The 15,949-nt window shown below is 40.1% G+C and overlaps 1 non-coding gene across 1 annotated transcript; it reads left to right on the top strand.

The window, feature by feature from the left end:
• Positions 1–10,615: 10,615 nt before the first annotated feature.
• On the top strand, positions 10,616–10,723 carry LOC112726102 (small nucleolar RNA R71). Its single transcript, XR_003165169.1, has one exon. It is a non-coding gene; the product is annotated as a small nucleolar RNA R71 (small nucleolar RNA).
• The last annotated feature ends 5,226 nt before the right edge of the window (positions 10,724–15,949 follow it).

Genomic DNA, 15,949 nt, shown 5'->3' with positions numbered 1-15,949 from the left:
ATATTGTAGAGACATCTTCTAAGGTTCCTGAGGGGATGTCCGATTGGTTAGACTCCCTTGTTTTAATGTGTATTTCTGTTGTGAATGCTGAGTTTTGTGTGGAGCTTAGGAAACATCACCGCCTCTGTAAGAGTAGAGATCAGGAAAGGAATTATGAATTGGTAGCACTTGATTCTGAGGAGAGGGTTTGCTTCCCTGCTTTGACCCGGGGGGAGCGCCCTTTCTTTTATGCTTACGACTATTTTTTCAGCCAGTTGGACGTCACTTTTCCCTTCACTTCTTTTGAGACCGATTTGTTGTGGTCGTGTAATATAGCTCCATCCCAGCTCCATCCAAACTCCTGGGGCTTTATCAAGGTTTTTCAGCTTCTTTGCCAAGAGTTGGACGTTACTCCTTCTCAAACTCTTTTTCTTTATCTGTTTGTTTTAACTAAGCCCGGGATTTCTGCAAAAAAGAAAGCCTCATGGGTTTCTTTTAGATCTGCACAAGGGCATAAGGTTTTTGCAATGTATGACGAGTCTTTTAGGGACTTCAAGAATTATTTTTTCAAGGTCCGAGCAGTTGAGGGAGCTCGGCCCTTTTTTCTGGAAGCGAATGATGAGCCAGCCTTCCCCTTGTGTTGGCAGCAGAATGTAGTGGTATCCTGTTATACGTGGGAGATGCTCGATGAAATTGAACAGGCTTTTGTAACTGTTTTGGAGGACATTTGGGGGGAACCTCCTCATCTGGACACTAAAAAATCTTTGGGGGACCCATCCCTTGTCCGAACTGCATTGGGTATTTACTTGATATATTTTGTTTCATGTTTTTTCTTTGCTTTCTTCTTCTTTTTCTGGTTTGTAAAACTGTTGGTTTTCATTTTTCAGAGATGGCCAAGAATAATGACTCGATGAAGGCTTTCAAGAAGGCGAGAAAGGCTACTGCAGCTCAGAATATTTCGACCAGGGTAGATGGGGAAGGGTCCTCTCAGGTTCCGCCGAAGCCATCTATGCCGAGCTCGCCTGGACAGAGGAGAATGATCCCTACTCCTCGAGTCTGTGTAGTTGATCCTCCGCAGTCTTCTACTGCTGTTTCTTCTCCCTCGGCCATTCCTCCTTCCAAAAGACCTCAGACTGTTGAACCCTTCAATCTGGATGCGCCTGATTTCGATGCTATTGGATTTGTCGACCAGAAGATCGGTCTTTATGGTGCCCTCCCTATGGATGATGTTTCTCTCCTTCGTCATTTAGATTTTATAACTCGGAGTAGCATCAAGATGGCGCATATGGGAGCTACCCTGTACCGAACTGCCCAAGATCTTCCCCTTCATGCTACCAAAGCCTTTATGGAGGAGGCTAAGCAGGAGTTCGACCGGATGAAGGGTTTGAAGGAGGAGCTCGAAGTGAAAGTGACCAAGCTGGAGAAGGAATTGGAGGGCGAGAAGGCTAGTTCTGTTGCTTTGGCGGCTTCTGTGAAGTTGGCTGAAGACACGGCATTGAGGCACAAGGAAAGCTATGTCACGACCTACAGGGAAGTGACGCGTCTCAGGGAGGAGTTGGAGTTTGCCCGGGCCAATTATGCCGAGCTCCAGGGTCACCTTGTAGGCAGCGTAAATGCTGCTTATGAGAACTTGAAAGAGCAGGTTCGGGTTCTTGCTCCCGAATTTGACCTTACTCTCTTCAGTCTGGACAACGTTGTAAAGGACAGCAAGATTGTCCCCGACGACCCTGATGATGATGATGTTGAACCCCCTTCTATGCCTGCCGCCAAAGCTTCTGTTGTGTCGACTTCTTCAACTCCTTCATCTGAGGTTGGTCATCCCGAATCAGATCATGATTGTCAAATATTGAATCGGGATGACGGGACAGTGGATGCAGTGCCTCTTCAGACTCGTCCTCCTTCACTCCGTGTTGATGCTGAGAAGCCTTCGGATCTTAAATAATTTTCCTAAATGTTTGTGTAGATAGCCCGGCTTGTGGGCTTTTGAACTCTTTATTTTGTAGATGGTGGTTGCTGACTTTTGATACTTTCTTAGTTGCTCGTTCAACAACTTAATCTTGAAAAATAAAGTAGTTTCCAAGCTCTTTGGGATGATTTTGGTAGCCTCTTGAGTTTGTTATTATTATAACTTGTGTTTTTCGTAACATATCTGTCTGCATCTGTCTTGGTACCTTTTCTGTTTTTTTGGGAGTGTTGGACTTTTGTTGTCCGACCTCTTTTAAGTTATTTTGGTAATCCTCTTTCTTGGACCTTGTTCAGGTCTCTTTCAGGGATTACTTTTATAACTTTATGTTTTGGGCCGTCTTCATCATGTCGGGCCCTTCTAAGTTATTTTTAGTAATCCTCTTTTTTGGACCTTGTTCAAGTCTCTTTCAGGGATTACTTTTATAACTTTATGTTTTGGGCCGACTTCATCATGTTGGGCCCGTCTAAGTTATTTTTAGTAATCCTCTTTTTTGGACCTTGTTCCGGTCTCTTTCAGGGATTACTTTTATAACTTTATGTTTTGGGCCAACTTCATCATGTCGGGCCTTCTAAGTTATTTTTAGTAATCCTCTTTTTCGGACCTTTGTTCAGGTCTCTTTCAGAGATTACTTTTTATAACTTTATGTTCTGGGCCGACTTCATCATGTCGGGCCCTTCTAAGTTATTTTTAGTAATCCTCTTTTTTGGACCTTGTTCAGGTCTCTTTCGGGGATTACTTTTATAACTTTATGTTTTGGGTCGACTTCATCATGTCGGGCCCTTCTAAGTTATAGTAATCCTCTTTTATAGGGCTGGCCAGACCTCTTTCCAGGGATTTACTTTTATAACTTTGGTTTTGTGACTGATCCGCCTTTTTTACATCGGCCAGTCTTTATGTTATTTTTTAGCAATCCATTTTATTAAGACCTCGTCAGGTCCTTTCTATGGATCACTTTCGATAACTTCTTGCATTATTCTGTTTTCATCTTTGCCGATTTTGTAGAAATTGGGTTTAGTCCTCGTTTGGTCGACCTTTTGACGAATTTTGGTTTTTGTCCTTGTTGGTCTTTATCATGATCGTGTAGTGAATTTGATTTTTCACTTTCTGCCGATCTGTGGCTTTATAATCGGACGATGAGTGTTTCAGATTAATGCATCTTGAGAATTTGTAGAAGATCTAAACAAATTTTATTCAAAAGGAAATGCAGATATATACATGTGGGGATTTTATACCTCTAAGTCGGGCGATTTGTAGGTCTTTGGCTTAGCACCTGATTAAAAAACCTTTTCAGGAAAAAGAGTGTGCCTTGTACTAAGATATTTTATCACCCCTAACTATAGTACTTTCTTAAGTTGCAGGCATGCCATGACCTAGGAAGCTCTCGTCCTTCGAGTTCGGACAGTCTGTAGTAGCCCTTTCCAAGTACTTCTATGACTCGGTAGGGTCCTTTCCAGTTTGCTTCCAGCTTTCCTTCTCCAGGTCGAGTTATTCCGATATCATTTCGGATTAGGATGAGGTCGTTCTTGGCAAAACTTTGCGGCACTACCTTTTGATTGTATCTCAAAGCCATTCGACGTTTTAATGCCTTTTCCCTGATCCGAGCTCTTTCTTGGATTTCTGGAAGTAGGTCGAGTTCTTCCCTTTGAAGTTGAGAGTTGGCTTCTTCATTATAGTAGATCACTCTAGGCGACCCCTCTTCAATCTCCACTGGGATCATTGCCTCCATTCCATATGCTAATCGGAAGGGTGATTCCTTTGTGGTAGAATGTGGCGTTGTTCGATATGCCCATAGGACTTGTGGGAGCTCTTCAGCCCAGGCTCCCTTTGCGTCCTGTAATCTCCATTTTAGCCCGGCCAATATGACTTTGTTGGCAGCCTCGGCTTATCCATTGGCCTGGGGATGTTCTACAGAAGTGAATTAGTGTTTTATGTTCAAGTCGACCACTAATTTTCTGAAGCCTGTTGGTGTGCGAAATCGTGATCATTCCTTCTTTGGTAACAGCGCTAAAAACTCAATACGCACGTTCATGTTCTTAATTCTGTTTCACAACTTCGTACAACTAACCAGCAAGTGCACTGGGTCGACCAAGTAATAAACCTTACGTGAGTAAGGGTCGATCCCACGGAGATTGTCGGCTTGAAGGAAGCTATGGTCACCTTGTAAATCTCAGTCAGGCGGATTCAACTGATTTTATGAATTGATAAGTAAAAGATAAATAAAATATAAAATAGGATAGTGGTACTTATGTAATTCATTGGTGAGAATTTCAGATAAGCGTATAGAGATTCTTTCGTCCCTCTGAACCTCTGCTTTCCTACTGTCTTCATCCAATCCTTCCTACTCCTTTCCATGGCAAGCTTTATGTTAGGCATCACCGTTGTCAATGGCCACCTGTTCTCTCAGTGAAAATGGTCCAATGCGCTGTCACTGCATGGCTAATCATCTGTCGGTTCTCGATCATACTGGAATAGGATCCATTGATCCTTTTGCGTCTGTCACTACGCCCAGCACTCGCGAGTTTGAAGCTCGTCACAGTCATTCAATCCCTGAATCCTACTCGGAATATCACAGACAAGGTTTAGACTTTTCGGATTCTTAAGAATGGCCATCCATGGGTTCTAACTTATACCACGAAGACACTAATAACTCGGACTCGGTCCCCTGTATTAGGTATCCAAGAGATATCCATTCAATCTAAGGTAGAACGAAAGTGGTTATCAGGCACGCGTTCATAAGTTGAGAATGATGATGACTGTCACGATCATCACATCCATCATATTGAAGTGTGAATGAATATCTTAGAAGCAGAATAAGTTGAATTGAATAGAAAAATAGTAGTATTTTGCATTAATCTTTGAGGAACAGCAGAGCTCCACACCTTAATCTATGGTGTGTAGAAACTCTGCCGTTGAAAATACACAAGTGATAAATGTTCAGGCATGGCCGAATGGCCAGCCCTCACAAAAGTCTAAGATAGCCTCAAACTGATCAAAGATTCCCAGATATTTAAATACAATAGTAAAAAGTCCTATTTATACTAAACTAGTTACTAGGGTTTACAGAAATGAGTAAATGATGCAGAAATCCACTTCCGGGGCCCACTTGGTGTGTGCTTGGACTGAGCATTGAACTTTATACGTGTAGAGGCTTCTCTTGGAGTTGAACGCCAGTTTGTAACCTGTTTCTGGCGCTTAACTCCACTTTGCAACCTGTTTCTGGCGTTTGACTCCAGAATGCAGCATAGAAATGGCGTTCAACGCCAGTTTACGTCATCTATCTTTAATCAAAGTATAAACTATTATATATTTCTGGAAAGCCCTGGACGTCTACTTTCCAACGCAATTGAGAGCGTGCCATTTGAAGTTTTGTAGCTCCAGAAAATCCACTTTGAGTGAACGCAGTTCAGAATCCAACAGCATCTGCAGTCCTTTTTCAACCTCTGAATCTGATTTTTGCTCAAGTCCCTCAATTTTAGCCAGAAATTACCTGAAATCACAGAAAAACACACAAACTCATAGTAAAGTCCAGAAATGTGAATTTTAATTAAAAACTAATAAAAATATACTAAAAACTAACTAAATCATACCAAAAACTATGTAAAAATAATGCCAAAAAGCGTATAAATTATCCGCTCATCACAACACCAAACTTAAATTATTGCTTGTCCCCAAGCAACTGAAAATCAAATAGGATAAAAAGAGGAGAATATACTATAAATTCCAAAATATCAATGAAACTTGGCTCCAATCAGATGAGCGGGACTTGTAGCTTTTTGCCTCTTGAATAGTTTTGGCATCTCACTTTATCTATTGAAGTTCAGAATGATTGGCATCTATAGGAACTTAGAATTCAGATAGTGTTATTGATTCTCCTAGTTCAGTATGTTGATTCTTGAACACAGCTACTTTATGAGGCTTGGCCGTGGCCCTAAGCACTTTGTTTTCCAGTATTACCACTGGATACATAACTGGGTGAACCTTTTCAGATTGTGACTCAGCTTTGCTGAAGTCCCCAATTAGAGGTGTCCAGGGTTCTTAAGCACACTCTGTTTTTACTTTGGACCTTGACTTTAACCGCTCAGTCTCAAGTTTTCACTTGACACCTTCACGCCACAAGCACATAGTTAGGGACAGCTTGGTTTAGCCGCTTAGGCCAGGATTTTATTCCTTTAGTCCCTCCTATCCACTGATGCTCAAAGCCTTGGATCCTTTTTATTTACCCTTGCCTTTTGATTTTAAGGGCTATTGGCTTTTTGCTCTTGCCTTTTGGTTTAAAGAGCTTTTGGCATTTTCTGCTTGCTTTTTCTTTTTCTTTCTATTTTTTCGCCATTTTTCTTTTTTCTTTTTTTTTCCGCAAGCTTTTGTATTCACTGCTTTTTCTTGCTTCAAGAATTATTTTTATAATTTTTTAGATTATTAAATAACATGTCTCCTTTTTCCTTATTCTTCAAGAGCCAACATATTTAACATTCATTAAACATCAACTTCAAAAGACATATGCACTGTTCAAGCATTCATTCAGAAAATAAAAAGTATTGTCACCACATCAAAATAATTAAACTAGTTTCAAGGATGAATTCGAAACCCTGTACTTCTTGTTCTTTTGTTTTTAAAACAGTTTTCATTTAAGAGAGGTGATGGATTCATATTCATGACTTTAAGGCATAGACACTTAGACACTAATGATCATATAGTAAAGACACAAACATAAATAAAACATAAAGCTTAAAAATCAAAAAACAGGAAAATAAATAAACAAGGAGATTAAGGAATGAGTCCACCTTAGTGAGGGTGGCGTCTTCCTCTTCTTGAAGAACCAATGGTGCTCTTGAGCTCCTCTATGTCTCTTCCTTGTCTTTCTTGCTCCTCCCTCATAGCTCTTTGATCTTCTCTAATTTCATGGAGGATGATGGAGTGCTCTTGATGCTCCACCCTTAGTTGTCCCATGTTGGAACTTAATTCTCCTAGAGAAGTGTTGATTTGTTCCCAATAATTCTGTGGAGGAAAGTGCATCCCCTGAGGCATCTCAGGGATTTCATGGTGAGAAATTTCCTCATGCTCATGTTGAGGTCCATGCTCTCTTGTTTGCTCCATTCTTTTCTTAGTGATGGGCTTATCCTCTTCAATGAGGATGTCTCCCTCTATGTCAATTCCAGCCGAATTGCAGAGGTGGCAAATGAGGTGAGGAAAGGCTAACCTTGCCAAATTGGAGGACTTGTCAGCCACCTTGTAAAGTTCTTGAGGTATAATCTCATGAACTTCCACCTCCTCTCCAATCATGATACTATGAATCATGATGGCCCGGTCTATAGTAACTTCAGACCGGTTACTAGTAGGAATGATTGAGCGTTGAATGAACTCTAGCCATCCCCTAGCCACTGGTTTGAGGTCATGCCTTCTTAGTTGAACCGGCTTGCCTCTTGAGTCAATTTTCCATTGAGCTCCTTCCTCACATATGTCTATGAGGACTTGGTCCAACCTTTGATCAAAGTTGACCCTTCTTGTGTAGGAGCATGCGTTCTCTTCCATCATTGGCAAGTTGAACGCCAGCCTTACATTTTCAGGACTGAAATCTAAGTATTTTCCCCGAACCATAGTAAGCCAATGCTTTGGATTTGGGTTCACACTTTGATCATGGTTCCTTGTGATCCATGCGTTTGCATAGAACTCTTGAACCATTAAGATCCCGACTTGTTGAATGGGGTTGGTGAGAACTTCCCAACCTCTTCTTTGGATTTCAAGACGGATCTCCGGATACTCATTCTTTTTGAGTTTGAAAGGAACCTCAGGGATCACTTTCTTCTTGGCCACAACTTCATAGAAGTGGTCTTGATGGACCTTTGAGATGAATCTCTCCATCTCCCACGACTCATAGGTGGAAGCAATTGCCTTCCCTTTTGTCTTTCTAGAGGTTTTTCTGGCCTTAGGTGCCATGAACGGTTATGGAAAAACAAAAAACTATGCTTTTACCACACCAAACTTAAAATGGTTGCTCGTCCCCGAGCAAAAGAAGAAAGAAAGAAGTAGAAGAAGAAGAAAAATGGAGGAGAGGGATAGAGAGATGGTTTCGGCCAAGGGGAAAAAGAGAGGGTTTTGTTGTGTGAAATGAAGAGGGAATGAGGGTTTTATATAGGAGTGGGGAGGGGTTTAGGGTTCGGCCATTTAGGGTTGGGTTTGGGAGGGAAATTTTTTTGAATTTAAAGGTAGGTGGGGTTTTTGGGGAAGGGAGGATGGATGTGATTGGTGAAGAGGTGATGGGGAAGAGTGATTGAGTTGATTGGTGAGGGGTATTTGGGGAAAAAGGGTTATGAAAAGGTGTGAAGAGGAGAGAAGAAGTAGGTGGGAATCCTATGAGGTCCACAGATCCTGGGAGAATTCTGTGGGGTCCACAGATCCTGAGGTGTTTGAGAATTTCTCATCCCTGCACATTTTAGACGTGTAAAACGCCCTATATATGCAATCCTGGCATTTAACGCCAGACTGCAGCATCTTTCTGGCGTTAAACGCCACTTCCTTGCTTGTTTTGGGCGTTCAACGCCAGTCTATAGCATGTTTCTGGCGTTGAACGCCAGTATGGTGCATGTTTCTGGCGTTAAACACCAGTCTGATGCTTGTTTCTGGCGTTTAACGCCAGCTTTCCTCTGGGTGCAATCCTGGCGTTTAAACGCCAGACTGCTGCTTGTTTCTGGCGTTTAACACCAGTTTCATGCTCTGTTCTGGCGTTAAACGCCAGGCAGATGCTCCTTACTGGCGTTTAGACGCCAGTAAGCCCTTCCTCCAGGGTGTGCTATTTTCAATGCTGTTTTTCATTCTGTTTTCGATTTTTTAGTAGTTTTTGTGACTCCACATGATCATCAACCTAATAAAACATGAAATAACAAAGAGAAAATAAAATAAAAATGATTAAATAACATAGGGTTGCCTCCCAACAAGCGCTTCTTTAATGTCAATAGCTTGACAGTGAGCTCTCATGGAGCCTCACAGATGTTCAAAGCAAGGTTGGAACCTCCCAACACCAAACTTAGAGTTTGAATGTGGGGGTTCAACACCAAACTTAGAGTTTGGTTGTGGCCTCCCAACACCAAACTTAGAGTTTGACTGTAGGGGCTTTGGTTGACTCTGCAGTGAGAGAAGCTTTTCATGCTTCCTCTCCATGGTTACAGAAGGAGATCCTTGAGTTTTAAACACAAGGTTATCCTCATTCAGTTGAAGGATCAATTCTCCTCTGTCCACATCAATCACAGCTCTTGCTGTGGCTAGGAAGGTTCTTCCAAGGATGATGAATTCATCCTCATCCTTCCCAGTATCCAGGATTATGAAATCAGTAGGGATGTAAAGGCCTTTAACCTTTACTAGCACGTCCTCTACTTGTCCATAAGCCTGTTTTCTTGAGTTGTCTGCCATCTCTAATGAGATTCTGGCAGCTTGCACCTCAAAGATTCCCAGTTTCTCCATTACAGAGAGGGGCATGAGGTTTATCCCTGACCCAAGGTCACATAGAGCCTTCTCAAAGGTCATGGTGCCTATGGTATAAGGTATTAAGAACTTTCCAGGATCCTGTTTCTTCTGAGGCAATCTCAGTTGATCCAGATCACTCAGTTCATTGGTGAGCAAGGGAGGTTCATCTTCCCAAGTCTCATTACCAAATAATTTGGCATTCAGCTTCATGATTGCACCAAGGTACTTGGCAACTTGCTCTTCAGTAACATCTTCATTCTCTTCAGAAGAAGAATACTCATCAGAGCTCATGAATGGCATAAGGAGGTCCAATGGAATCTCTATGGTCTCCAGATGAGCCTCAGAGTCCTTTGGTTCTTCAGAGAGAAACTCCTTGTGAATCACTAGACGTCCCAGGAGGTCTTCCTCACTGGGATTCATGTCCTCTCCCTCCCTTGTAGGTTCGGCCATGATGGTTAATTCAATGACCTTGCACTCTCTTTTTGGATTCTCTTCTGTATTGCTTGGGAGAGTAGTGGGAGGGGTTTCAGTGACCTTTTTACTCAGCTGGCCCACTTGTGCCTCCAAATTTCTAATGGAGGACCTTGTTTCATTCATGAAACTTAAAGTGGCCTTAGATAGATCAGAGACTATATTTGCTAAGCTAGATGGATTCTACTCAAAATTCTCTGTCTGTTGCTGAGTGGATGATGGAAAAGGTTTGCTATTGCTAAACCTGTTTCTTCCACCATTATTAAAGCCTTGTTGAGACTTTTGTTGATCCTTCCATGAGAAATTTGGATGATTTCTCCATGAGGGATTATAGGTGTTTCCATAGGGTTCACCCATGTAATTTACCTCTGCTATTACGGGATTCTCAAGATCATAAGCTTCTTCTTCAGAAAAGGCCTCTTTAGTACTGTTGGATGATTCCTTCAATCCATTCAGACTCTGAGAAATCATATTGACTTGCTGAGTCAATATTTTATTCTGAGCCAATATGGCATTCAGAGTATCAATTTCAAGAACTCCCTTCCTCTGAGGCGTCCCATTATTCACAGGATTTCTTTCAGAAGTGTACATGAACTGGTTATTTACAACTATGTCAATGAGTTCTTGAGCTTCTGCAGGCGTTTTCTTTAGGTGAATGGATCCACCTGCAGAATGGTCCAATGACATCTTTGATATTTCAGACAGACCATCATAGAATATATCCAGGATGGTCCATTCTGAAAGCATGTCAGAAGAACACTTTTTGGTCAGTTCCTTGTATCTCTCCCAAGCTTCATAGAGGGATTCACCTTCTTTCTGTTTGAAGGTTTGAACATCCACTCTAAGCTTGCTAAGCTTTTGAGGAGGAAAGAACTTGGCTAAGAAAGCCGTGACCAGCTTATCCCAAGAGTTCAGGCTATCCTTGGGTTGAGAGTCCAACCATACTCTAGCTTTGTCTCTTACAGCAAACGGGAAAAGCATAAGCCTGTAGACCTCGGGATCAACCCCATTGGTCTTAACAGTACCACAGATCTGCAAGAATTCAGTTAAGAACTGAAAAGGATCTTCTGATGGAAGTCCATGAAACTTGTAATTTTGTTGCATCAGAGAAACTAATTGAGGTTTCAGCTCAAAATTGTTTGCTCCAATGGCAGGGATTGAGATGCTTCATCCATGTAAATTGGAATTAGGTGCAGTAAAGTCACCAAGCATCTTCCTTGCATTGTTATTATTTTCGGCCATGTCTCCTTCTTTTTCGAAAATTTTTGTCAGATTTTCTCCAGAGAGTTGTGCTTTAGCTTCCCTTAGCTTCCTCTTCAGAGTCATTTCAAGTTCAGGATCAGCTTCAACAAGAATGTTCTTATCCTTGTTCCTGCTCATATGAAAAAGAAGAAAACAGAAAAGAAAATATGGAATCCTCTATGTCACAGTATAGAGATTCATGTATGTGAGTATAAGAATAGAAGAATAGAAGAAGAGAAATTCGAACACCAAGAGGAAGAGAGGGTTCGAATTTTGAGATAAAGAGAAGTGTTAATAAATAAATAAATAATTAGAAGGAGATGAGAGAGAGGGAATTTCGAAAATTAATTAAATTAAAAATAAAAATTAAAGTTAAATTTCGAAAATTAAAATTGAAATCAAATTAAATTAAAAAATAAAACAATTAGTTAATAAAAACAAAATTTTGAAAAAGAGGGAAGGGATTTTCGAAAATTAAAGGTAGAGAGTTAGTTGGGCAGTTTTGAAAAAGATATGATTGAAACAAAAAGATATGATTGATTAAAAGAGATTTGAAATTTGTTTTTGAAAAAGATATGATTGAAATTGAAAAAGATATGATAAGTAATTGAAAAGATTTAATTTTGAAAACTAAAGTTGATTACTTGACTAACAAGAAACAAAAAGATATGATTTTAAAAATTAAAGATTGAACCTTTCTTAATAGGCAAGTAACAACTTAATATTTTTGAATCAATCATATTAAATGTTGGTATTAATTTCAAAAATATGAAATGAAAATAAGAAAAAGATTTTTGAAAATCAATTTGAAATTTTCAAAAATTATGAAAGAAAAATGAAAAAGGATTTAGTTTTTGAAAAAGATTTGAAAAAGATAAGATTTTTAAATTGAAAATTTGATTTGACTCATAAGAAATAACTAAATTTTAAAATTTTTTGACTAAATCAAATCAAATTTTCGAAAATTATGAGTGAAATAAGAGAAAGATATTTTTTTAATTTTTGAATTTTCAATGAAGAAAGAGAAAAACAACCCAAAGACTCAATGCATGAAAATTTTGGATCAAAACATGTGATGCATGCAAGAACACTATGAATGTCAAGATGAACACCAAGAACACTTTGAATGTCAAGATGAACACCAAGAACTTATTTTTGAAAAATTTTCAAGAAAAGAAAACATGCAAGACACCAAACTTAAAAATTTTTATTCTTTAGACATTAATAATTCAAGAATGCATATGAAAAACAAGAAAAGACACAAAATAAGAAAATATGAAGATCAAACAAGAAGACTGGCCAAGAACAACTTGAAGATCATGAAGAATGCAATGCATGAAATTTTTGAAAATAAAAATTTTTAGAAAATTAAAAAGATGCAATTGACACCAAACTTAAAACTTGATTCTAGAATCTAGCAAGAAACACAAAAAATATTTTTGATTTTATGATTTTGTAAAATTTTTTTGTATTTTTCGAAAATTAATTGGGAAAAACGAAAAAAAAAATTTTTTTTGTATTTTTCGAAAATAAAAAATAAAAAGCTTAAAATTAAAATAAAATTACATAATCTGAGCAACAAGATGAACCGTCAGTTGTCCAAACTCGAACAATCCCCGGCAACGGCGCCAAAAACTTGGTGTGCGAAATCGTGATCATTCCTTCTTTGGTAACGGAGCTAAAAACTCAATACGCACGTTCATGTTCTTAATTCTGTTTCACAACTTCGTACAACTAACCAGCAAGTGCACTGGGTCGTCCAAGTAATAAACCTTACGTGAGTAAGGGTCGATCCCACGGAGATTGTCGGCTTGAAGAAAGCTATGGTCACCTTGTAAATCTCAGTCAGGCAGATTCAACTGATTTTATGAATTGATAAGTAAAAGATAAATAAAATATAAAATAGGATAGTGGTACTTATGTAATTCATTGGTGAGAATTTCAGATAAGCGTAAAGAGATGCTTTTGTCCCTCTGAACCTCTGCTTTCCTGCTGTCTTCATCCAATCCTTCCTACTCCTTTCCATGGCAAGCTGTATGTTAGGCATCACCGTTGTCAATGGCCACCTGTTCTCTCAGTGAAAATGGTCCAATGCGCTATCACTGAATGGCTAATCATCTGTCGGTTCTCGATCATACTGGAATAGGATCCATTGAGCCTTTTGCGTCTGTCACTACGCCCAGCACTCGCGAGTTTGAAGCTCGTCACAGTCATTCAATCCCTGAATCCTACTCGGAATACCACAGACAAGGTTTAGACTTTTCGGATTCTCAAGAATGGCCGTCCATGGGTTCTAACTTATACCACGAAGACACTAATAACTCGGACTCGGTCCCCTGTATTAGATATCCAAGAGATATCCATTCAATCTAAGGTAGAACGGAAGTGGTTGTCAGGCACGCGTTCATAAGTTGAGAATGATGATGACTGTCACGATCATCACATCCATCATATTGAAGTGCAAATGAATATCTTAGAAGCGGAATAAGTTGAATTGAATAGAAAAACTGTAGTACTTTGCATTAATCTTTGAGGAACAGCATAGCTCCACACCTTAATCTATGGTGTGTAGAAACTCTGCCGTTGAAAATACACAAGTGATAAATGTTCAGGCATGGCCGAATGGCCAGCCCTCACAAAAGTCTAAGATAGCCTCAAACTGATCAAAGATTCCTAGATATTTAAATACAATAGTAAAAAGTCCTATTTATACTAACTAGTTACTAGGATTTACAGAAATGAGTAAATGATGCAGAAATCCACTTCCGGGGGCCACTTGGTGTGTGCTTGGACTAAGCATTGAGCTTTATACTTGTAGATGCTTCTCTTGGAGTTGAACGCCAGTTTGTAACCTGTTTCTGGCGTTTAACTCCACTTTGCAACCTATTTCTGGCGTTTGACTCCAGAATGCAGCATAGAACTGGCATTCAATGCCAGTTTATGTCGTCTATCCTTAATCAAAGTATGGACTATTATATATTGCTGGAAAGCCCTGGATGTGTACTTTCCAACGCAATTGAGAGCGCGCCATTTGGAGTTCTGTAGCTCCAGAAAATCCACTTTGAGTGTAGGGAGGTCAGAATCCAACAGCATCTGCAGTCCTTTTTCAACCTCTGAATCTGATTTTTGCTCAAGTCCCTCAATTTCAGCCAAAAATTACCTGAAATCACAAAAAAATACACAACCTCATAGTAAAGTCCAGAAATGTGAATTTTAATTAAAAACTAATAAAAATATACTAAAAACTAACTAAATCATACTAAAAACTATGTAAAAACAATGCCAAAAAGTGTATAAATTATCCGTTCATCACCTGTATTTGTGAATTGGGTGCCATTGTCTATGGTGATGGAGTATGAAACCCCGAACCTTTTGACAATATTTCTATATAGGAACTTTTGACTTCTTTGCGCAGTGGCGTTAGCTAGAGGTTCTGCCTCGATCCATTTTGTGAAGTAGTCTATCCCTACTATGAGGAATTTAACTTGTCCCGATCTCTGAGGGAAAGGTCCGAGAAGGTCGAGTCCCCATTTTGCAAATGGCCAGGGTGAGGTTACACTGATGAGCTCCTCTGGCGGGGCGATGTGAAAGTTGGCATGTTTCTGACACGGTGGACATGTCTTTACCAACTCTGTGGCTTCTTTTTGTAGAGTTGGCCAATAAAATCCGGCCCGAAGTACTTTTTTGGTAAGAGCTTGCGCTCCGAGATGATTGCCACAGATGCCACTGTGTACTTCTTCTAAAACTTCCTTTGTGTTGGAAGTCGGTACACATTTTAACAATGGTATTGAAATCACTCTTTTGTACAGAGTATTGTTTATGATAGTGTAGTATTGTGCCTCCCTTTTTAACCTCTTTGCCTCCTTCTTATCTATGGAGAGTATTTCTGTTTTGAGGTAGTTGATTATGGGGGTCATCCATCCTTGATCCAGACTTTGTTACGGCTAGGACTTTTTCTTCTTCCGAGATTGACGAGTTCTGCAGTATTTCTTGGATGAGGCTTCTATTGTTGCCCCCTGGTTTGGTACTGGCTAGTTTTAAGAGTGCGTCAGCTTGGGCATTCTATTCTCGGGGTATGTGGCGGACCTCATATTCCCCGAGTTGTCCGAGTTGTTCCCTGGTTTTGTCCAGGTACTTTTTCATGGTGGGATCTTTGGCTTGGTAGCTCCCTGCTATTTGTGAAGTGACTACTTGTGAGTCGCTGAAGATGATAAGCTTTTGAGCTCCAACCTCCCTAGCCAGTTTCAAACCAGCTAGTAGCGCCTCATATTCAGCTTGGTTGTTTGAGGCAGGGAACCCGAATTTGAGGAAAAGTTTGATTTGGGTTCCCTGGTCGCTTTCTATTATCACACACGCGCTGCTTCCAGTTTTATTTGAGGAACCGTCTACATAGAGATTCCATTCTGTAGGGATTTCTGGGGTGTCTGTAAATTCTGCAATGAAGTTGGCCAGATATTATGATTTGATGGCTGTCCGAGCTTCATATAGAAGGTCGAATTCAGATAACTCGACTGCCCATTGCAAGATTCTGCCTGCTAAGTCTATTTTCTGCAAAATCCCATTTATGGGTTGGTTTGTTCGAACCCTAATGGTGTGAGCTTAGAAGTACGGATGCAGTCGTCGAGATGTTAGTATGAGAGCGTAGGCAAATTTTTCTATTCTTTGGTAATTCAGCTTGGATCCTTGTAATGCTTTGCTGATGAAATATACAGGTTGTTGCCCACTGTCGTCTTCTCAGACTAATGCTGAGGCTACTGCCCGATTTCCTACTGCGAGGTATAATATAAGTGGTTCTCCTTCCTGTGGCCGAGATAGGATAGGTGGCTGTCCCAA

Source organism: Arachis hypogaea, chromosome 11 (genome assembly GCF_003086295.3).
Source record: "Arachis hypogaea cultivar Tifrunner chromosome 11, arahy.Tifrunner.gnm2.J5K5, whole genome shotgun sequence".
In the NCBI taxonomy this organism is placed as follows: domain Eukaryota; kingdom Viridiplantae; phylum Streptophyta; class Magnoliopsida; order Fabales; family Fabaceae; genus Arachis; species Arachis hypogaea.
This window is presented reverse-complemented; position numbering and strand designations above follow the sequence as displayed.